Here is a 24,982-nt window from a genome sequence, read left to right as displayed (position 1 = left end):
AGAGTCTAGTTAAAGTTATAATTCTTGAAGGCTGTGAAAACATATTTTCCCGATCAGCTTCCTACCAAGAGTGATGGGGGTCCAACGTGGACACAATTTCTGTTTGAACATTTGTGCTTTTCTCACTGATTTGAAGTAGGTGGGACTCAACTGAGAAAAGGTGATGGCACAAATCTTTGAATGCCAATTAATCATCAACAACATTTGACACAAATTGTGATGACAGCTGTGTGGTTGTTTGCAGATGTCAGTCAATTATGATAGAACGTCAAAACACTCAAACACTAGAAGAAGAATTTTGCGTGTTAAAGTATTAATCAATAATTCCTGAAAATGTTTCTTATTCTGATCTCAAGCTTTGATTATTGCACATTTAGTGAATATTTGATGTTATAGAGAAATGCTTAAATGTTAAATATTCCTCTCAGGAGTTTTTGGTAAGTAGGAAAGTACAGTCAGACAGATCAGTCAAAACACAAATACATAGAAAACATATAACACAGGGATACAGTAGAGTATCCACTGAAACAGAACAGTTTATCGGAAAGCCTGTTTAAACATAAGTCTTTAACTGCTTTTTAAATGACACAGAAAGAGTCAGCAAACCTTAGAGGCACAGGTAGAGAAAACCACAACTTGGGTGCCGCTGCCTCAAAAGCTCAACCACCACGAGTCTTGAAATGTGTATGTAACCTAACAAAGTAGGTTTGACTTATCTGACCTGAGAGAGCAAGCAGACAAGTAAGGGTGGAGTAGATCAGTTAAATATGCAGGAGCTTGATGTTGAAGTTCTTTATATGTAAGAGTGAGAATTTTGAACTTGATACTATATGTAACACTGAAGGGAAGTGTCTATCTGACCTACTAAGAAGTCTAGCAGTGGCATTCTGGATTGCTTGCAGACAATCTAGGGCAGATTTCCTCGAAGCACAGGCCGAGGAGGAGGGGTGGCAGCCATTTATCATTCCAGTTTATTAATTAATCCTAGACCTAAGCTTAATCGTAACTCATTTGAAGCCTTATTCTTAGTCTGTCACTCCCAAACTGGAAAACACAAAAACCAGTCCTACTAGTTACTGTATATCGTCCACCTGCCCCTTACTCTGAGTTCTTATCTGAGTTCTCAGACTTTTTATCTGAGTTAGTTCTCAGCACAGATAAAGTATCATAGTGGGTGATTTTAACATTCATGTAGATGTTGAAAGTGACAGAGTCATGCATTTAATTCATTATTAGACTCAACTGGCTTTTATCAACATGTAAAAGAACCCACTCACTATTTTAACCATACCCTTGATCTGGTTCTGATATATGGCATAGAAATTAAATATATAACAATATTTCCCCAAATCCCTCTTTTATCTGACCATTTTCTATTACAATTTGAGTTTTCAGTCATGGACTACACAGATTTTTTTTTGAGGGGGGGGGGTCCCATTACAGCAGGTGTTTCTCTGACAATACCGTTAGCAAATTTAAAGAAAGGATCCCATCAGTACTTAGCCCACTGCCATGTATCAATGCAGTAGGGAACAGCTCTCTTAACTTCACATCCACACAGGTTGATGATCTTGTTGACAGTACTGTAGCCTCACTGCGTGCAACTCTAGATACTGTGGCCCCTCTGAGGAAGAAGGTAGTGAGTCAGAGAAGGCTAGCTCCATGGTACAGCTCAGAAACACGAGCTTTAAAGCTAAGTTCAAGGAAGCTAGAAAAGAAGTGGAGTTCTACTAACCTGGAAGAATTTCTGAAGGCTTTGAAAGACAGCCTATTGGCATATAAAAAAAACCCTCTGTAAAACAAGAATAATCCCAGGTTTCTGTTCAGCACTGTAGCCAGGCTGACAGACAGTCACAGCTCTGTTGATCCATCTATTCCTTTAGCCCTCAGTTGTAATGACTTTATGAGCTTCTTTACAAATAAAATTGTCTCTGTTAGAGAAAAAATTCACCATCTCCTCCCCACAGCTGGCTCAGATGTACTGTCCAGTTCAGCAGCCTCAGAGTCCACTGTAACTGGCTTATATTTTGACTATTTCTCTCCTGTACATCTCCCTGAGCTCGCTTCAACAGTTTCTTCATCTAAACCATCGACTTGTGTTCTAGACCCCGTTCCAACAAGGCTGTTCAAAGAAGTTTTTCCTTTAATCAACACCTCTATATCAAGTCTGATTAACTTATCTTTATCAACTGGTTATGTACCGCAGGCTTTTAAAGTTGCAGTAATTAAACCTCTACTTAAAAAGCCTACTCTGGATCCAGATGTTTTAGCCAATTACAGACCTATATCCAACCTCCCCTTCATTTCCAAAATCTATGAGAAGGTCGTTGCAAACCAGGTCTGTGATTATTTTCACAGCATTGGTTTGTTTGAAGATTTTCAGTCAGGTTTTAGATCCATCATAGCACAGAAAGGAGAAGAGTGCACTACAGTAGTCAATATGTGAGGAAATGAAAGTATGTATGAGAATTTCCAGTTCTGCATTTGAAAATACTGGTCTCGTTTACTGAGGTTTCTTAGATGAAAAAAAACAAGACCTGGTCAACTGCTTAATATCAGTGTCAAACGACATGGACTGGTCAAATATAACACCTAAATTATGCAGGCTGGAGTGGAAGGCTGGGGAAAGAAGCCCTAAACTTTGCTTGATGAAGGAAGCATTTTTTTCTGGGGCAAGAATCAGGGCCTCTGTCTTTGTCTGTCTCTGTCAGCATTGAGCTATAAGGAGTTTCCGTCATCCAATTCGTGATAGTTCTTGAACAGTCTTGGGACTCAGTTGACCTAAAAGCCTCGCTTGAGCTTGAATGAGAATTGGAGTTGTCATCTGCAAAAAGATGATGTAAATCTGCTTATAATATAATTATAAAAGAGGCCAAAGAACTGAACCCTGCGGAACCCCACAGGACAGTGGACAGGACTCAGACACAAAGCCTCTGCAAGACACAGTGAAACTGCTGTCGGTGAGATGAAATCCAGTCTAGTGCCATGACTGATATGCCCGCACAGTCATGTAGCATCCTAATCAGAGTAATAAACACAGAGCTAAAGTTGAGCAGTATTATTACAGAACACTCTCAGAGGATATTAAAATATAGTTTGAACCCCTCAGCAGAGCAGTTTCAGTAGAGAGCAGCTTCTGAAATCCAGACTGAAAAGGGCTTTTTGAATTTGATTACATCAATTCTCTGTGCTATCGAAGGACAGAATGTTTTCAGCAATAGCCATTTTATTAACATTCTGTGATTGCCTCTATGTATGGGAGATTTTTTTTGTTTTATTTGCAGATTTTTTAACGGTTTTTTGGGGGGGGTTTTTTGCTGGAGACTCCCTTATACAAGCATACAAGAGACCCATACATTCACCTACCGGACATGCTGTGGAAGACAAAATTTGGTGCATGTGTGCATTTAATTTCATCTACATTTGATCATGAGTTCAGAATTCCCATGTTGGACGACACTGTTTACTGTCTTTTTTATTGTTGTTTTGTTGTTTAGGTTTTTATTAGCAATGTATATAATAAGTAAATCCTGTGGTCAACACATGAACTGAACTGAACTCTTGCAATTTATCTTTTTAAAACACACAACAAAATCAATCAGTTCTGAAATCTTAAGCCTGCACTGATTTATTTTCCCTGCCAGCTGAAGGCAGTAGAGCTGGATGTTTTCATTTCGAGTCATGTGTCTGACCACCTGTTGAATGTGTTGTGTATGCTATTACAACCCCTAGTTATGATTTATTGTTAAGCGCCATCTAGTGGCCACATGAGCCAGCACCAGTCTCTTGCAGAGGTGAGCTAAAACTCAGCATAAATGGGTTTCTGCTGTGTAGAGTAGAGATCTGTTAACTGGAGGCCAATTACAGAGTATTTAGTGGTCAATGTGTGTAGATTAAAGAGAAACAAGACATTAAATTGACATAGAATAGACAATGAAAGCTGAAGCAGTCAGAGCACTGTCCTGTCAGCATGACGCAGGTTACCTATTCGCCCACCTAACCAGTGAGCCACCCATTCAGCATGCCTGGCACCCACCAAGAGAGCCACCCTACCCACCAGCCAGCCAGTCAGTGTGTCCCAGAGCAGCAGTTGCCCAGAGCAGTGGTACCTGGGTGACAATGCTCAGATTTAAAACCCCTATAACCTCACCAGGTTTTATCAGGCCCACACACACTGTGGTGAGCTGGATACAGAAACTGGTGGAAAGATGATGGTGGAGAGAAACAGACAGAAGTGATATAAGGGGAAAAATGGAGGTAAATAAAAGGATGGAATCTGTGAGAGGATGGAGAAGGAATGTGGAAGAAATAGGAGAGGAGGAGGAGAGGAGCAGAGGGTGGAAGAGAGGAGTGTGGGGGATGGTGTGGAGCTCATTCACACTTGACTGTGGTCTTGCCCTGCCAATGACCCTGTCATCAGCGTCTGTACCTGTGTGTGTATGTGTGCGTGTATTACTGCTTCCGACAGGTGCTCGATATTGAATCCTGCTACCTGACACTGGCGTCTGCCAGGCCCACAATTGACTCCCAAATGCATTGTCACTCACACAGACACAGACACACACACACACAGCATGTCTTTAGATCAGAGATGGTTTTATCCCGAGGTGGGCTGGATGAAAAATGACTCTGCCTCCCAGGAATGAGTGTGCATTTGACTGGGTTCAGTTTATGCAGGAGAGTGGTGGTGTAAGCGTGTCTGAGAGAACAGAAAGTCACCTTGACTGGCTTTTTTTTCCCTTCATTAACTGCCATTGATCAGCAGAACTCCCTTGATTTTTATGGCAAATCAAAGATCCTCGAGCTAAACCTACAAAAACACAGGTGAAGGAGAAACGCTCGGCCTTTCCTGATATATTCAATTAACCTGAGAGCTGAAGCAAACATCCACGGCTATTCACCTGAGATCTGGCATTAATCAGTAGTTGACCATCTTCTGGTTGGTCCGCACTTTCACGTCTCCTTTTCAACACATTTAAAAACATCCAGACAGCTGAAAGTAGGTTTGTGGTTTGTAGCTCTGTCCCACCCTTTGTCACAGTCATATGGAGGGTCAGTCAGGATGGGCGGAGTCTGAGCCAGTGCTGGTGACAAACACCCAACTTTCCCACAACTGTTAAACCTAAAAGCCACATCATCATCTCCAGGTAGTTTGGAGCCTTTTTCTCACATCACACAGCTACACTGCTCCTGCTGTTGTTGACTATGTAGAGATGAACTTGACATTTGACAACAACTTGACAACATCTGATCATCATGAACTGTGAAGACACCTATCTGGACATTTAAAGTACTGTATGTAATATCATCTGGTAACCATGGTAAAACATATGCACATTAGCAGGTGAGGGAGGGGCCTCTCCTTGATCAATCAGAAGAGAAAAGCAGTTAAGAGTAGGTGTGTGTTGGGGCACCTCGGTGGCTCACCTGGTAGAGCACGTACCATTAAGGCTTAGTCCCAACCACAGCAGCCTGGGGTTTGAGTCCGACCCAGCGCAGCTTTGCTGCATCCTCTCTCTCTCTCTCTCTCTCTCTCCCCAACTTCCCTGTCTCTCTCTCACTGTACCTATAAATAAAGACATAAAAAGCCAGAAAAAAATAATAATTTAAAAAAAGGAATAGGTTTGTGTTGAACTTGTGCCTAATTCCATGATTCCATGATTTCCATTAATCACCAAAAAGTGTAATGGAAACAAGTGAAATGTTGCGGCCACAAATATTCCTCCATAATATCATGGTAAAGACATCTGTTCTTTTAATCTCTGTCTCACTCTTTTAATTTGTCTGTAGCTATTTATGCTACACGGGGTCCAGTTGCATACTAATGCCTGTTATCAGTTATTTCTAGTGTTGAGCTATAATGCAGTAACGTAATTACTATTTTCAGTGATAGTAGTATCAGGGATTATAATTTGGAATTCAATAATTACATTACAATCACTAATCCTAGTCATGCTCCGTTACTTTGACACGTGGGGGTTGGAGTGTTCACTGTCAATGAGAGTTGATGTCAGTTTGGTCTGTCTGTGTTCAGAGGGCCGGCTGACCTGGGGTATGGTGGAGGTGCAGGTGCAGGTTGTAGCTTCAACTGAAAGAGGAGAAATGCCACTCCAGCTCATTCCAAAGTTCTTTCTTTCTTCACAAGTCGCCCCCTTTTTCAGAGTTGGAGGGTGTGTAAACACATTTCTGAGGTCAGCACTCCTGGAGAGCTGTGCGTAGTCACCAAGGCTGTGCTAGTTGCTGAACAGTCAGAAAAAAGTGTGTATCATCTGCAACCTCATTCTCTTAAACCGCTGGCAATTCACCTCTTTCAATATCAAGTACAATTAATAAGTATATTTACATATCTTATACAGAGTACTGAGTTTATATTTTTCAAAATATAGATGAATGAGAAAAGAAATATTTGAAGATGATGCCTGATCCCTGCATCCTGACATACTTCCCTCCTCACCTTGTTCTCCTCCTCATACTCTTTTATCCTTCTTGCTCCCTTCATTTTCTCCGCATCACAACTACACTGTGGTCCTGCCCTTGCCTCCTCAGTTCTCAGCTGTATTACAGTCCTCTCTCCTGCTCTCGTCCTCTCCCACTCTCATCCCTTTTTTTTTTCTCCCTGCGCTGATTCAAACAAGCCTCATTGACCTCGCCACACCCTCTCGCTCCACTCAGACCTTGTTGTCTCTTCTCTACCCCTCACTTTTTGTCTCTCTTTACGTTTCATCTCAGATCTGAAAACTTCAAACGAGTCTCTTTAAAGGGGCCTCAGTGTCTCATGCAGACTTTTTAAGAGCTTGTGTATGTGTGACTCGACTGAGTGTGTGTTTGTAACATCCAAAACACTAGCGGAGCGGAACAAAACACTGGGTTCAACTGACCTTTTCTGTGCTGTGGTGTGTGTGAAACCACGCGGTGATTGAGAGCAGTATGACCTCTAAAATGCATGCACCACACACTCTGATTTCCCAATTCTCATGCCTGATGGACAAGTGAATCACAAGCTTTGGTCACACAGTCTGTTTCGCTGTGAACTATGGTATTACAATGTTTAATGTACCCTTGGACTGCAGCCTTGGACTCCTGATGGCTTTGAACCTCAGCAGGAGGATTTTCATGCTTGCATGGCCAATCGCTCTTGAAATCAACCAAAGTGTATCTCGTCCTTTCTGCCTGTGTTCACTGTCTACAAGTCCCTCCCAAACTATGGAGTATGACTAAACCTGTACCATGAGGTTACTTACAGGGCCTCTTGTTTAGACCTCTTTTTCAACAATCTGTAACTCCACTCCTCCTCTTCAACTTTTCCCTCCCTGTCCTCCCCTCTCCATCTTTATTCTGCCAATGCATACCAAGGAGTTCACAACAGGACATGCCTCATATCAGCAGCCAAATCCTGGACTCTTCTATTCTGCTGCAGTGAAGAGCAGCTCAACTCAGCCCCGCTCTGCCAGGACGTTGACTGCATTCTGAACGACTGAATAAATCACCCGTTTAAAAAAATGATACCGATTCGGGCGGTGGAATGCTTCAGAAGTGTCTGCCATTTCTGCAAAGGAGCTGATCTGTTCCTGCTCACACAGAAAAGCATCATATTTATGAAAGATAAGCGTACAGCATGAGTAGGAGAGAGGGCTCACTATCAGACATTTTGGTTTGCTTTTATAGGAGTCACATGCATATATGGCAGGCAGGTTCAAATGTAGATCTGATAGGGCCAGGTAGGAAGCCAGAGCACTGAGAGGCTTTTGCCAGTCAATGTCATCATGAAACACACACACGCTCAAACACACGCAGAGACAGACACACATACAGTGACCCTGTGTGTGTGGAGGAGAAGTGAAATGATCTGTGTTGCTCTAGGTTTTGCAGCCTGGTATTTTCCGAGTTGTCAGGAAGGCAGATCTGCAGTACAGGAGAGCGTGGCTTGGTTGGAAAACAGACACACTGTCAGGATGTATGTGTGTAGTAGAGAGAATATGCTTGTAGCCTTAGGGTACAATAAATAAAAGGTGGTGAGAGCCTTTAACTTCATCTGATATAATAAGCACAATTTTAGTTTGAGGGTCACAGTTGGGAATCAAACCCTTAACCCTGTCAGTGGCCGTGCTCTATCCAGGGCTGGCCAACACCTGTTTGGGCTCCTAAAAGGTTTGATTTTTAACTTGGGTGTAAATGTTAACAGCATTGATTAAAGCTCCTACATGTTGGATTTAAAAGTATTTTAATTTGGTACCACCAAGTGGTAATATTAAAAGTAATGTAAGGCTGACAGCAAAGCCTGTCAATCTTAGCAGGGCGAAGAGTCCACAGTCACCTGTGTAGTTGTACTTAGGCACAGTGGCACTTACTGGATGCTAAAAATAACAATGACATCATGATAATCTCAGTTTTGCTTGTTAGTATGCCTTTAAAAAATCCTGCACACTGTCTGACTTGCAATAAACAATTTATTTGTTGATGAAGGTCTAGCACTGAAGCGTTGCAAATAAATTGTTAATTGCAAGTCAGACGGTGTGCAGGATTTTTTAATTGCTACTTTCGGATCCATTCAACCTGTTCCCATGCACCTGCCTCACCAAATAGATGTGCAAAGTGTTCTTCTGTTTTGTTAGTATGCCAGCATTTTCTAATTAGCACTAAACTCAAAGTATAGCTGAGACTAATGGAAACGTCATTTGATTTGCAGGTATTTGGTCATAAACCGAAGTATCTGACAAAATAAAATTCAGACTTTGTTGAGAAGCCCCTCAGAGGCTCAACAAAATTATTTGGATACATCATCTGGTAACCATGAATGTCTAACACATTTTTGTGCCGATCCATTGTTGAGATATTGAAATACTTTACTGGATCACTGAAAACTTTGAGCCCCTCCCCCCACCTCTCCCAGTGGTGTTAGATGAAAAGTAAAGCGGTCAAGGGGGTGGGGTGGGTTGTATCTCCATACATGTGGTGTGTTGACCAGCCTCATTAATGGTCCCATATTGTTTAAAGTGAGATTTCCTTGTCTTTATTGATTATAAAGCAGGTTTAGGTGCTACATTATTACTGTTTAAGGGTCAAAGCACTCCACAGAGAAATGCACACAGACCGCATTCAAAAATTGTGCCTTAAAACAAGCTATAAGGACTTCCGTAACTTTGTGATGTCACAATAAAGTCGTCACCACTCTCAGCCATGCCCCAGCCCCGCCCTCCCAGACTCCATCCATCCTTGCAGGATTTAGTTTCTCTGTGTGTTTTCCTGAAATGTTCGTTATTTTTGTTTGATCACTCAGAAAACAGGAGAGAGGTTCAGAGCTTCTCTTCTCATCGGCTCAAAACTACACTGACATGGTTTTTGGTGCTTAACACCACAAATATATCTTCTTATGGGTATCAAAAATTAAAATAAAACCCTGGAAAGTGTAAAATAGGGGACCTATAAGTGGCAACAAGCAGACGCTCCCACTATACTACATCGTTGTCATGTTGTCCTGAAGGGCTGGACTTGAACTTATGGCAAGCTCTTTCCCTATGACATCAGAGCTCACCTGAGAGCCTGCAGCTCACCTGTCTGTATGCCTCTGTATTGCTCAGGCTGCTGCTGACCAGATGGTAAGAATAAAATGAGGCCTCACATTAATAAGCAAATCTGCTGGACAAGCTGTGGCTAATTTTACAAACAGTTCTCATGTTTTAATGACCCATGCAGGAAGCACTCTGCTCTTGAAGGAGGTATTAAATAGTAAATATTTCTCACACCTGGCTTTGGGAGGTTTTTTCACCTACAGTGATAAAGGTGTTTATTAAAATAACATGTCTGTGCAACAATTACAAATTAGTTAACAACACCGAATTAAAAGTAGTTAGAAGTTAGCAGTATAGCTGTGAATGTACAATGCAATGTATGTTGAGGCTGTTTGTCAGTAAATAAATGCTACAGCTCAATTTTCCCATGTCTCCCCTGTGCTTCCAGTCGTGATGATGGGCCAGAAAAGGTGAACAACACCGAGGCAGGAAAATGCAGGATTCTGCATTGTCACTTGAGTGTGTTATTGCTCTGGCAGCACTACACCTATGTACCTCTAAACTAAGTGAGCCCAGTGCCAGACCATGCATGCTGCACCCTCTCATGTGCGCTGCCCATGATGGCCCACCATCCCACCAGTGCAGCAGCCCACTGGGATTTGTCCCAGTATGCCTGAGGGCCACTCTGACTATGAAGGGTTTTGTTGTACCTGGGTGGTGTGTGGGTACACTATAGTATGCCCACTTTTCTCCTTCTTCTTTTTCTCTTCTCTTTTTCTCTCGCTGTATCCCTCTTGTCTTGGCCAGACCGTCTCCACTTAATCCATCGTTTCAAATTAAAAGTCCTCTGCAGAGTAATGTAATTGTGACTTCATGACATTGCGGCTGCGGCAATAATTTTGCAGCGGTGGGCTGCCACTGCAAAATATACAGTAAATAGGGGAAACAGTGAGGAGTCTGTGAGAGTGATGATGTCAACTCCATCAACCGGCAGTTCAGTTGGCAGTTGGCCGGTGAATGCATACACCCACCGGCCACTTTATTATGGTCAAGACATGGTCAAGACGACCTGCTGAAGTTCAAACCGAGCATCGGGGAAGAAAGGTGATTAAAGTGACTTTGAACGTGGCATGGTTGTTGGTGTCAGACAGGCTGGTCAGAGTATTTCAGAAACTGCTGATCTACTGGGATTTTCTCTCACAACCATCTCCAGGGTTCACAGAGACTGGTCTGAAAAAGAGAAAATATCCAGTGAGCAGCAGTTCTCTGGGAGAAAATGTCTTGTTGACGTCAGAGGTCACAGGAGAATGGCCAGACTGCTTCGAGCTGATAAGAAGGCAACAGTCACTCAAATAACCACTCGTTATAACCAAAGTGTAAGAAAAGCATCTCTGAACACACAACACATCGAACCTTGAAGCAGATGAGCTACAGCAGCAGAGGACCACACCGGGGGCCACTCTTGTCAGCTGAGAACAGGAAACTGAAGCTACATCACACAGGCTCAACAAAAACTGGACAGTAGAAGACTGGAAAAATGTTGCCTGGTCTGATGAGTCTCGATTTCTGCTGCGACATTCGGATGGTAGGGTCAGAGGTCAACAACATGAAAGCATGGAACCTTCCCGCCTTGTATCAATGGTTCAGGCAGGTGGTGGTGGTGTAATGGTGTGGGGGATATTTTCTTGGCACACTTTGGGCCCTGTTTAAAAGCCATAACCTACCTGTCCATCCCTTTATGACCACAGTGTACCATCTTCTGATGCTGCTTCCAGCAGGATAACTCACCATGTCATAAAGTTCAGATCATCTCAAACTGGTTTCTGTACTCAAATGGCCTCCACAGTCAGCAGATCTCAATCCAATAGAGCACCTTTGGGTGGTGGTGGAACGGGAGATTTGCATCATGGATGTGCAGCCGACAAATCTGCAGCAACTGTGTAATGCTGTCATGTCAATATGGACCAAAATCTCTGAGGAATGTTTCCAGCACCTTGTTGAATCTATGCCATGAAGAATTAAGGCAGTTCTGAAGGTAAAAGGGGTCCAAACTGGTACTAGCAAGGTGTACCTAATAAAGTGGCACCGAGGTAAGCAGGTTACTCATTCTACAAATGACAATTTATTTTCAAAACTATATTCTTCTTTTGCACATCTACTGCACAACAAAGAAACAGTAGACAGTTGCTCAGTATATGTTCAGAGGTGTTAGAACTTTTTCAAATCTCATAGCAAACAAACCCTTCATCAAAGTTTGGAGATGTAGCCACAAGGCAAAACTATAATTCAAATTCACTTATTGCATAAATTATAATGTCTGTAACATAACTGTTTGTTTATTGTTACATTCCAGGATTGATTGATTATGTGTCACAAGTCTTCTTATAATCCTGTAGTTAAGCTAATTAAAAACAGCATCGTGGTTGGAGGAGTGGAGGTCTGAAGGAGCAGCAAGAGTAAGAAAAGCAGAATTTAGGCTCTGGCTGCAGCTCTGAATTGCTCAGTGGTCCAGTTTGTGCTGTTTGCAATTACAAACTGGCGTTTTTGGCTTATTGTAACACATAACATGTTTCTTATTAATAATAACTACGATTTTTTCCTTATTATACTTAACACTAAATATGCTTTTCTTCTATTTTTTAAAAATCTTTTCAATCATTAAAGTTACATTTTAACAAAAGTTGTACCAGTACAACCTGTCAGCAAATTCAACAAAATTCTTGTTCATTCATGAATGTCTTGATTCAGCAATACACCAATGGATCAGTGTGTTTAACATATAAATGTGTATGAACACACACGCATACACACACACTACTTGTGTATGCATGTGTGTTCATATTCATTAATGTTAGAATGTTAATTGTTTGGTGGTTATGTCGATCAGGCTTATCAAGTTAAATGAAAATAAAATTAATTGGCATTGCCTTGTGCAATCACAGCAGGTGTGGTATTTTTTAAGACGCTTATACAATACTTAGATACTAATTGTCTTTTAAAATGCCTCTTTTCTCATCCACCTGCCTGTGCTGGGTGTGGCTACGCATTGCTCTAGTTGAGTGGTTATCGACCAGTTTAGTCTGACACAGCCTCAACAATATTTTCATCTAAGTATATGTCAAACTGCAAACTGCAAGAGAAGAAGGTAAACACAGTACACAATAACAACATGTGGAATGGCAGCAACTGCAACAACAGGTTTACTACGATGTGGAAAAAAAAGGGACCAGTCCAGTTTGAAGTGTGTACAGTGTGAAGGAGATGTTGTAGGAGAAGCTGCAGCTGAAGTGGTGGGAGAGAGAACAGCTGAGGCTGTGTCAAACCTGTTGTAAAACAGGCTGAACTCACTGGCCTTGTCCACATCACCTGATGTTGCCTGGCCGTTCTTCTCTTTATAGCTGCAGTTTCCTCTCTACTATCCTTTTCTAGTCCTCCTTCACCTGCTTTAATCTCCTCTTCAACTCATGTTGTACACAAGCTCCCCCGCGTACACTATTTTCTCCAGTGTAAGACGAAACAACAATGCAGAATAAAGACGTCAAATGAAAAAAACAAACTAATATTCTGCAAAAAAAAGTATGAGCCACAAGGACTGCCACTCTGCCAGCACGTCATTCTAATTCTTTTAAATGAACATTTTCACACAATGGTCAGTTTGTTAGTCAGCTTAAACTACTGCTTGCACGTTGACTACAATATAAACGAATGAGTGTGTGTTTGTGTTAGCACACTGTGTTTGCATCAGCCTCTGTTGTTTTCTGTGGTATCGAATTTGCTATCGAGAATCCTGGAATTTTAGTGATATTGGCACCGACTACCAGTTTTTTTTATCATGACATCCCTAAAACACACAGAGCTCATCCTTCCTCTGGTCAGTCACTATTCAGAAATTTCTCTTTTCATTTGCGAATGTAGAGTGGTGTTACAGAGTTTCTTTTGCTTCACACATGAAACATTTGATGAACACTGTGAGTAAATCCAGGTATTTCACCAACGAGGATCCAGGTTTAAAATGCACCTGGCTGTTGAAACTCACCTGACAGCCTGAACACACTTTTAGTCCAGAGTGAATTCTTTAATTTTAACTTGCTATCTCCGCCAAGGAGGTTATGTTTTCAACCATGTTTGTTTGTTTGCTTGTCAGCAGGATTACACAAAGAGTACTGAACCAATTTGCTCTGAATTTGGTGGAGCGATGGGGCAGAATCCATGAAATTTTGGTGCTGATCCACTTAAAGGAGTGGATTCAGGAATTTTTTATCACATTCCAAAACATCGTGAGATACAGCATTTTTTTTGCATTTCTCAAGAAATAATGATGAAGAAAATCAGAAATATTAATGGTATTAATGGTAGTATTAATTGAAATATATGGCTTTGTACAGTTTAGTGTAGATTCAGATAAAGGTCTGGTTGAAGATCTGGATCTCACAGATGTGTATGATTGTTTGGCAGAGGTATGTGTCTACTGAGAGCCATTCTAGTTCTATTCTTTGATATTTAATGAATTAATTATTCTTGGGCCATACATTTTTAAATCAGCTCTTATAGAACTGCAGCAAAAGATTCTCACATAATGGGTAAGGCCATAACAAAAGAAAAGGCTGCTTATATGAGCACTGTATCATGCACTATTCATAACTTGATCATACGTTTGTTCAGTTTGCTGTGGACCTTTGATTCACTCTATGTGGTTTATTGATCAACTTAATAGCAGCTCCAACATGTAGGCAACCTATTACACCAAGACACATCCAAAACAAGTCATTCTTCTCTGATAAAGTGGGAGAATGGCGTCCACAACAGTCCTGATTACACTCTGTTTCCCACTGATACCTTTTCTCAATCAAAAGTCATTGTTTTGGTATGACCCAACTAAAAAGTTGAACCACACACTCTTATTCTATGTTGGATAAAGAGATTAGGAAAAAAAAAAAAAATGTTAATTCCAAAATGTCATCATATTGTTCCAAAATAATGAAAGACAAGAATCCAAAATGAATGGCCTCTTGAAGGTGTCACTCAGAGGCTGTAACCAGCTGCATTGAAGGAAACAAGTGAAAAATGACACACCAGGTAACACTGAACTTTAGCTAACCTTGTTTATTTTTCTCTGTTCCTATTGTTCTCAATTTTGATGTTTCTTCCAAACTTTTTCATTGACACATACATAACATAGTTTCATCAGAAAAATTCCCTCCTGGTGAAAATTGTCCCCTGCTGCGTTCATTGTAATCCCGCTCTTTGCTGCCGACATGTGACAGCCATGGAGATTATTTCACTTTTGGAGCTGTTGACTCCACCCTTTAAAAGTACCAATTTCTAGGGAATGTTCTTGCATAAGGTATAACTGAGTAACTATGGCATGAACTTTTCATGTCTGTTCTTCTCAGTTCTTCTAAATATTCCTATAAACTGGGTCAAACTGTTTCTAAGAGGATTTGAGGAAAAAATGGTGCCAAATGGATGTAGAAAATGTTAGCTGAAAGGTTCTCAGGTTGTGTTGACGTAGAAGGTGAATGATTTGGTTTTATACATCATAGTGCTGTCAAGACTATTTTCAAACCATGTTTTCCAGTATATATGGTTTCAACTTCATTAATTTCTCTTCATAAAATTGTTATATTTTAGACAAAAAGAATAACATGGCTGTTATAGCAAGACCATATTATGTATTGTTTGCTACAACCTGACATGGAGACTAATGAGAGAGCAGCACTACATTGTTCACCTTGTATTAAATCCCTGTATTGTTTCTGGACATTCATTCCACTGAAACCTCTGTGGTAACTAACTTTTCATTGTAACATTTTATAAAAAATTATAATTTAACTTTTTATATTATATTTTATTATTTTAAGTGTAACTATTCAACTTCACTTTGGATTGTATACAACTTACCGTGCACCGTGTTTTAGGCCTGCATTAAAATTAGTAAAGCAGCTCAGATATGTTTCACAGCTGAATAGCGCAGCAATAAGACCATATTGTTCCTTGAAATATTTTGTCTAGGACCCTGAAGTAAAGGCTTTTATCAATAGAGTGTCAGTGTTTTCCTGTTGCAGGACAGACAGCTGTTAACTACAGCATTAGCAAAATACTGAACTTTAGAGATTCACCAACTGTAAGATACATCTTACACTGTTCACTGCCGCTCACTGTCATCCAATTAATTGAAACTGACTGCTGCTTTTATCCACTCTGTGGCTCAGGGGGTCACTCGCTCACAGCTACGTGGACAGGGTTGTAATGCAGTACAATGGGGTATTTTTGACAGCTGTCATTCAGAGAACAAACATCTGGACTTATAGCCGTCTAACTTCTATGTCTGAATCGGTCCTGATGATGATCCTGTGAATCAGTTAGGGACGTCCTCACTTTCCTTTAATTTCAGGGTGTAGATTATTATCAATCATTAGAGGCTATTTTTCTTTAACTTACTGATTACTACATGATTGAAGTTGAAGGCACACCTGTGCACGTAGTATCCATTTCCACATAGTAAGACTTAAAAATACAGGGCCATTGCTATTTAACAGAATAATCTGCATACCAACTGGAAGACAAAAGGACTGGACACAGACCTATGAATATGGATTATATTATGTTTGCATGGATCATACCGTTAAAAATCTGGTTATTCACATGTGACTCTAACAGAGTGGTATGAGCAAATGAACTGTGGGCTCACAAAACGCAGCAGCCAGCAGGTCAATGAATTACTTTATGTCAGTGAGCATCAGCCCTCTCAGTTTCCTCTCAACATCAGGTGTTAGGCACAGAGTGAGCAGTGGGGTTTTTATTTTAACAATCTAATGTGTGCATTGGACATCAGTGACAGACTTTCACCAGTATAAAGGATGTCTGACATTGATTTCAAAGGATTTGTTCCTCCCCTTTGGCTAGTGGAGCCTTAGACGATCACGGAGAGCACCTATGCCAAAATCTGTCCCTGTATTACACATACTGTTCTATAGAAAGTTGTGTTGTGTATTGGTTGGAGGTGGAGTGGGGACTTTGGTTCCCTGTCTTTACAACAGGTTAGCTGTTTGTTAAAAAGAAATCAGACCAAAAAGAGCCCTGTGTTAGAACAATAGGGTTGCGTTGATGTGTTGCTGCTTTAAATACCAGTGAGACATGAAATGTGGTCCAGGAAGTTCAGTTTGAGTAAAACAAATCCATGAGTTGAAGGTTTATGATACGCCCAATAGCAGTGGTTTATAATATTAAAAGGAAGGATTTTATAACTTATCACTGTGGAAGTTGTTTAATCTTTTGTCAGGACATTGGGGAGGTAAACGGTAGAAATATGATGCTCATGTTACACCATGTCAACACCGGAGGCATCGCATGAAGCAGTTTCAGTGATCTGAGTCTGTGTCTACACATCGTGCATTTAGACACATTATTGACAACAAGTCAGCCAACACACAATCACTGTTGTCATGTGCATCAAATGGAAGAAAACAGACTTAAAGCTTACTGCGTCGCATTCACATCTGCTACACAAGCCACTGCAGACAGCTGATTGATAAAACTAGAAACATATCTGTTCTGTCAGACGCAGGTGAAACACGTTCTGCGTAGACACATTGCTGCAAAGTAATCTACCAGGAGTGTGAGCTTGCACTATTAATTGGCAGTGACAGCATCTTGCCGGTTGACATCACCTCACCGTTTGCCAGACAACCCTGTGTTTTTGTTGGTGGAGCCTTGTGCATCCACAGAGGTCCCATTCAAATGAATGAGGCTTCAAATGAATGTATTTTTCACACAGTACTGTTGTCTGTCTGAAGAAGGCCTTGGACTTTTTTTGGAATATTTTAATAGATGTGGAATTTTGAGCACCTCTGCTTCATCTTCTCTAACAGTCATCAAACTCCAGCAAATCGTGCTCATTCAATGCAACTGTTTCCTCTGCAACTCTTGTTTTTAATTTTGTCTCTGTGGTGTGTCATGATGGATATGACAATGCAGACAATGCTACAATGACACTATCTCTGCAGTAAAACCAGAAAAGGGTTTTACAGTAATTTTATATTAATAAAAATGACTTTTGTTTTAATCTTTATGTCTTTTCACACAAAAGTACAGAAGCAAAATTTCAAAGCAGTACTTGCCTATACAGTACTTTTTAATGCTATAGTGCAAAAATACCACAGAGGTCCACATCATTACAACTAGACTTTCATCCTAGTAAGCAGAGGTCCTGTGTCACAGTTAACACATTTGGCCACAGGCTTTGTTATGCTGGGGTAAATACAGGCCTCCCTTCAGATGACAGTAATATGTAATTATTAACAACAATTATATAACACATAAGTACCACACATTTTGATAAATCCCTTTTGGCAGCAGAAACAAGTTATGAACATAAAAATGAATTATTAGCTTTTTAAGTTAATCAACAAATGAAAACCAACAAATCCTCCAGCTTTTTTTTAGGTTATCCATAACTGCGTGCCAGTGGCAGCAACTTTGTTGTTATGGTTATTGTTGTCATGGTAACAACAATATACAAGTGGCTAAGGTTGTGGAACAGCCGTGGTTTGGTTAGATTTAGGGAAAAGATCTTGGTTTGGGTTGAAATATTCCTTAAGATTAGAAAACCTTTATTGTCACAGTAACAATAATAAACACGCAGACAAAAAGAAACAACATTAATTACTGGCTTTACATCAAAAGGGACAGTAGTCTTCAATATCAGCCCTAACATACAGTACTGGTTAAAGTCTAATACGACATGCAAAATGTGTTGCCACAGCATTTCTCACTGCCTTTTCATAGCTGAAAAGATAAACTGAACATCTTTATTAATCCTGCAGGCTGAGTGGTTATGCTGCATGTGTGATACATAAAGAAAACAGCAGCCCTTCCATCTGGATTCACAAGACAACACTGACAGCTCACCAAGGGAAACACTGTCATTATGTAATAGTAAAACGATTTCATTCCAACTTCATCACCTGGTGTGGAAGTGTATGTTAAGCCAGGTTCAACCTAAGGAATTCGGCCCGTAGTCACTGACAATGACTCACGTCTGACAGGCTTTGCAGCAGTGCCGTAAAACTGTACATCAAGACATCTCAAACTAAATCTCACAAATCATCTGTGAAAAATGGCTCCTTAAGTGTAGTGAGTAGTACTAAGTAGTACAGCCGTAGAATCATTTAGTACCTCATACTAAGCCTTGATGGTCATTTAGCTTCAGCACTTTATGAGAATCCTTCATATAGCAAGAGTCTTTACTTTCAGCAGGGCTCAGCTCCTCACTGACTGAGTATCAATCCTCTCTCAAACCAGAAAGAATACTGAACTTAAAGTGCTCAACAAAGCAGACACACACACACACACACACACACACAAGTACGCACACACACACATACACACTCTCAGATGTACACTGCCACACATTGATATCACATACACAAGCAGCAAAAGTTTTCTCTTCGGTCTAGACATGTGGGCAGAATAATGACAGAGGAAGGCAGGAGGAAAGTGACAGAGTGAGAAAAGGAGAGACTGAGACAGAGCAAGAAATAATGAGAATAAAAAAAGGGACTGAGACAGTGGCAAACGGAGGAATGGAGGAACAAGCAGACAGAGGTGGGTGGGAATGGACACATAGGGTGGAAGGTGAGCCCCCACAGCTGGCGTGACCTTCGGCTATCATTAAGGAAGATACTCAACTGGTATGTGTGGTGTGTGCAGAGGTGTGGACACAATCACAGGACAATCCAACTCCAGTGAGGAATCAGAAGTCGTTTTATGTGATAACATCATAAATAACTGACCTGTACGTAATACCTACTGTATGCACTGATTTCTGACTTCCACTGGACGGTGGCTAGTTGACTTGAGGTGACTTCATAACTCCTTCAGACCACAGGTTAAAAGTTTAAAATGAAAATAAACTAGTTCATTTTAATCTTTGTGGACTGAACTTGGAGCTAGGTCTTGTGAAGTGTGAACGTACACGGTGTAGCTGTTGGTGGTTAATCATTTACAACCTCTTCACGTTACCTTGATTCCCTCAACCCTCTTATTCTCACAAGTGTATAATATTGTCTTCTCGTCAGGCCTCCAATGACCCCCTAGCCTTTGTCCCACTTCAATCTCTAGCTCTCTCCGCCAACCTTTAATGGCCTCAGTCCTTTCCCTCCTCCAGTCTCAAACAGCCCTCTAGTTTTTGTTGCACACTTCCACCTGTCCCTCTCCTTTGGTTGCCCCGTCCTCTAACCCTCAGACTAACATCTATCTCTCTCTCCACTGGCCTTCAGAGGTCTTCTAGCCTTCGTCACAGGCCAGCATCTGTATCTCTTCGCAGGTCTGGCTATAAGGCAGGCTACATAGTCCTGATCTCTTTCTCTCTGTCACTTTCACTTTTCACTATCTGCCTCGTGATTTCTCTTAAATATCATTGCGGTTCTGCCTGTCCATCTTTCAGACCAACCATTGCATCTCCTCCCCATCACCACTGCAACCTCAAGGGATGACTATCCAATGTTTTCCATCAACCACCTGCGGGCTCTACTCCACTACCACCAGCGTCTAGCCTCCTGGGAATCTTATCATATCTTCGCCTAATGAAGAAGCTTCACATCCATGGAGCCTTGTACAATAATGGGGCCTTGAATAACATTAAACATATTTATTTAAAGCATTCTGTAGATTCAAACTTCAGGAAAGATGGTAAAATATTTACATATTTATATAAATTTTTTTCAGTCTAGCAACATCTTCATATTTGTCTCGGTCTAGTGTCCTCTCTGCTGCAGAAAAACACACCCTTACTAACACTGATACTGATTTTAGCTTTCTGAAGGCATGTTTGGAAGCCTGAATCTGGGGTTACCCCTCTCCACCACCTTTGTCAGAAACTGGAACCAGAAAATCTGGGCAAAGGATAAAATGCTTAACAGTGAGTTCGAATGAGCAAGTGTCAACCACAATAATCAGTCACAATAATCATGAGCCAACGCATCTGTAAATCAAGCAAGTCAAGCCCATAAAGTGTCTTTTTTCCACCAAGACCAATGTTAAAGTGACCTGTTTCTTCACCACTCCACTGCTCCAGAGGCTGCCTCCTGCTCCTGACAGACAGATGGACAGATGAGACTGACAGTCAGACATTCACCACAATACAGTCAACCTGACAGCCAGACACAGTGAGAGCTATAGAAACATAGATATTCCCTCAGTCAGAGAAATATTTTGACATTTGGTAGATGATATGACAGCAGTGTGTCCAATACAAGCCAGCCACAATATCAACATTAACTGCCATATATTGGTTTTTTTTTTTACTATTGCATACTTGCCCCACTCTCTCTCTCTCTCTCTCACTGACATATAACATATAATAGTCAGACTGTCTGTCAGGAGCACCAGAAGAAATCCTGCTGCATCAGTGGCCTGGTGGACCATCAAGAAATCCACTAGGTTTTTTCCATTCTGTCTCTGCTGTCCCTTTCTCTGTGTGCCTGTCACTCGGGGTGTACAGTGGAGTGCCAGGAGAGCACACACATGTGGCGCCACCTTCAGTGAAGAGCTATGTAACCATGGTGTCAAAATGATTAAGCAGAGACATTGTTTGTAGTTATCTGCATTATGCCCCCATTCTTTCTAATTAAAGATTATTGTAGCCACTGTCTGTGACATACTGGTGATTAACTATACTATAGTTAATAAAGTATGACATAAAGAAAAAGTAGTGTAGGAGATGCACGTCCATTGATTTAACATGATGAACTGCACAGAGAAGATGCCCAAAGGGAGAGAGAGGATCACAAAAGTGCATTTGCTCAAAGACAAAAGCCAGCTTATATGCACAATTTAACCCAGCTTATCTCTGCAGGCTTTACACACACACACACACACACTACTACTACACTATTGTTATTTACATGAAACACCACAACAGGTTATGTTGCAGTTCTGTTGCGGTTAATGTTAAAGACACTCCAGCATCTGGGTCCCCTTGAACAAGGAAAGTAAAGCAGTAGTAGTGTGTTGTGGTAGGGAGATAAGGGTGAGAGACAGAGTGAGGGAGGGAGAGAAGAAGAGAGAGAGCGAGGGAGCAGAGGAGCAAAGAGAGTGACATAGTGCTGCATTGCAGTAGCAGAACCAACAAATGTTAATACTTTGTGAGACCGGGGCCCTGTTTGCTGTGCCGGTCCTGAGAATGATCTAAAGGTCCCTTCCCTCTGAAGATAATAATGTATGACCCAGTGGTGGAAGAAGGACACTTGGTACGATACATTATGGCCTCTTTATCAGTCTGTGAGTCTGCCATCGTATCTCAGTATCATTTATCTTTCCCTTCACTACAGGGGATAATAATGCTTGAGTGATGGGGGAAGAGGAGATGTGTGTGTGTTTATGTGCTTTATGGGCTATCTGTCGCTCTGAGCACAGCACTGCTTTCAATGGCGATGAAATGTGTTTTAATCTCATCAGGGGCAATTTGAGAGTCAGAGGTGATAATGATAACTTTATTTGTATCATGTTAATTGACAAAGTTTACAGAGTGCTCGAGGAGAACCAAAGGACACAGTCTCAAGGTTAGACAAGCAAAGAAGAAGACAGCATGGATAAATAAAGACAAGCATCTATAATATTCACCAGAGAGATGTTGTTTACTACCACATGGCCTGAAAAACAGCATCACTAAGAGCTATTTAAAAAAAAAAAAAGTCAAATCATAAGTATTCTCCTGAACTTCATGCTGCATTGCTGAGAGACTGGGAAAGGGAGGGAGACAGACAGAGACAGGGAGGAGGTGGGGAGAAGGGCAAAGCTGTGGCGACACTGCTGCATCCATTCAGCCAGCCAACCAGCCACTGAGTCAATCAGCCAGCCAGCAAAGATAGACAGGCAGTCAGTCAGTGGTCAGGCTATGGCTGCCAGTCAGTGTTGCTGCAGCAGAGTGGCGCAGTGCCACACACTCTCTCTCTCTCTGTCTGTCTATACTGTTCTCTCAGTACTTGCTCTCTCTTTCTGCTCTTCAACATCCACCCCTCCTCTCACGCCATCCCCTCTGCCATACTCTCTTCATCCCCTCGTACCTTCTGAAAAGAAGTGCTCCTCTCTTCTGCACTTTCCTTCACTTCTCCACATTCATATCCTTTCGTTTCCTTTCCCACCTTCAACTCCTCTCATCGTCTCAACATCCTCACTGCCTCTCCTCCATTTCCACATCTGTCCTGTACTCCTCCTTTTCCTCATTTGATCTGCTTTAATCTATTATTTTCCTTTATCTTCCTAGTTCTCGTCAAAACTCCTCATCTTATCTTCTATGCCCATATATTTATGTCTGCCTCTTTTTGTAGCCTCATAATCAGACTGCACAGCCATTTCACTATTGTTACTCTGTTTTGTCATGTATAATAAGTTGTTATTTCTGTAGGTTAACTTACAACAACCAGCCATTAGTTTCAGTTTCTGTCAATCTGCCATCATTGTGACAACCTCTGTGTTGCCATTTTTTTGGGGTTTGGCTTTGCCCAATAAAGCTAAATATAGACATCAGACACCAAAGTGGAAGCAATATATATCCTTACAGTTGATCTCGGAACAGCATTATGTCCCATACCTGTTTGCATCCATCATATCATTTACTCCCCACTTGTGGTGGCAGCAGCTTCTTGTCTCTGGAAACTAGCCCGACTGCCAGCCGATGCTAGTTTCTGTCATTTTTAAGGGTGTGGTTGTGTCAAAGGCTGGGGCAGAGGGGGGCAGCGTTTTCTGGACAGTTGCACTGTCCTATACTCAGCCTCCACTGTCCAGAGATCAGTTATGATATTGCATGAGAGTGAGAGAGAGAGAGAGAGAGAGAGAGAGAGAGAGAGAGAGAGAGAGAGAGAGAGAGAAAGTGCAGTGAGGTTGACTACCAGAGCAAAGAATTAGCTAGTTAGTTAGAAGTTAGCAGTGTAGCTGGTAACATACACTTATGTGCACTATAGGCTGTTTGTCAGTAAATCAATGCTACAACTCCTCCAGACCCGAGTTCCTGTGTCTCCCCTCCCCTTCGAAAATGTAATAGATGTATGCATATTGAATTTCCACATATGAAATATATGTTCATAAAAAAATACATATACATAATAATCATATATGTAAAAGATTATATATTAAACCGATTAGAACTTGGAAGAATTTCATAGATTGACAGACATGTTTATCACATATATATCTATGTTTATATGCTTATATTGTAGATATATATATTAGAGTCCAAAAGTCTGAGACCACTTTCCCAGCATGTTTAATATAAGTGAGAAATTAATAAGAAAATATAAGCATGTAGAATTTTTATATGTATGTTGTTTTAATAAACTTGAACATATAAACATATAAATATATACTGCTAACGTATATGGTCACAACATTTAATACCAAAATCAAAATTCAATATATAGATATTTTCAATATATACTGACATACCAATTTTACAATGGGTATTTCATATATGTTATAAACTTGTATCTTCATACACATATATATGTGATAATAATATATCCCCCTATAGTTAAGATATATGGCAACATCACTCTTTGACATAAGGACATATATGTCATATATTACATTTCTGTATGGGCTGTGCTTCCCAACTACAGCTGATGAGCCAGGAAAGGTTAACGGCAAGATTACCATAGAAGAACTGTACATTTGATATATTTAGTGCCAGATCAAAGGAATAATCCTTAAACTTCTCCAGCCAGGAAGGAGTGCAGAGGACCGAAGATTTCCAGGCAGAGAGCAGCAATGGGTTGTTTGTCTCTGCTTGCCTCGACACTGCATTGTACTGTTTTTCACCATTTAAGTTTTGACTGATGCTCTTTTCATTATGTCATCTCAGAGCATCCTCTTCCTGTGCAATGGTTTAATGGAACCTGACAGGACAGTAGTGGATGGAAACACTTGTACATGAATTCAGATTTACTTTTGCCTTTTTCTGGAAATTCTTTTTGTGCTACACTTGGATTGAAACCTTGCTTGGCTGAGTAGTTTTTCCATAAGAAACAGCCATAAATAAGTACAAAACCAGACTAGTGATTATTGATTTAGTTTTGAAATACCAGTTAATCACTTAGTCTATACAATGTGAGAAAATAGTTGTGTGATGTGTTCTGTTGTGCACCTAATAAAGTAGCCAGTGAGTGTGTACATATGGGCTGTCAAAGTAAATGCAATAATAACAAATTAATGCAAATTCCTTTTAACGGCACTGAGTTTTTTGATGCACGATTAGTGCACACACATTCTGTGATTACGACCTACAGCCCACCCCCTGCAGGAAGCAGTACAGCAGTAACGTTGTGGATGGTAGCAGAAACAAAGCTCAAGCAGAAATGGATAAAGAAAAGGTTCTTTTGAACGTCAAGTTCAGCTTCTGCCAGATGGTTCTCTCGAAAGGACCAAAGTTATTTGCATTTACTGTCGATGTGAAAAGAGTTACCAGAGTCTCAAAT

General features: G+C 40.9%; 1 protein-coding gene across 3 annotated transcripts in view; it reads right to left on the bottom strand.

The window, feature by feature from the left end:
• Positions 1–24,982, bottom strand: part of LOC139612752 (low-density lipoprotein receptor class A domain-containing protein 4-like) — a 229,446-nt gene that overhangs the window by 171,292 nt on the left and 33,172 nt on the right. The window contains exon 2 of one of the 3 annotated variants that reach the window (XM_071468689.1): positions 5,428–5,566. The exons of the other annotated variants lie outside the window; for them this stretch is intronic. The gene's annotated coding sequence lies outside the window, so the exon portion shown is untranslated. The remainder of the gene's footprint in view (positions 1–5,427; positions 5,567–24,982) is intronic. 3 annotated transcript variants of the gene reach the window in all.

This window comes from Trachinotus anak, unplaced genomic scaffold, assembly GCF_046630095.1.
Source record: "Trachinotus anak isolate AG129_WGS33_773 ecotype Australia unplaced genomic scaffold, CSIRO_AGI_Tana_v1 ptg000032l, whole genome shotgun sequence".
Classification (NCBI taxonomy): Eukaryota; Metazoa; Chordata; class Actinopteri; order Carangiformes; family Carangidae; genus Trachinotus; species Trachinotus anak.
Note: the sequence above shows the minus strand (reverse complement) of the source record. Positions and strands in the feature narration are given on the sequence as shown.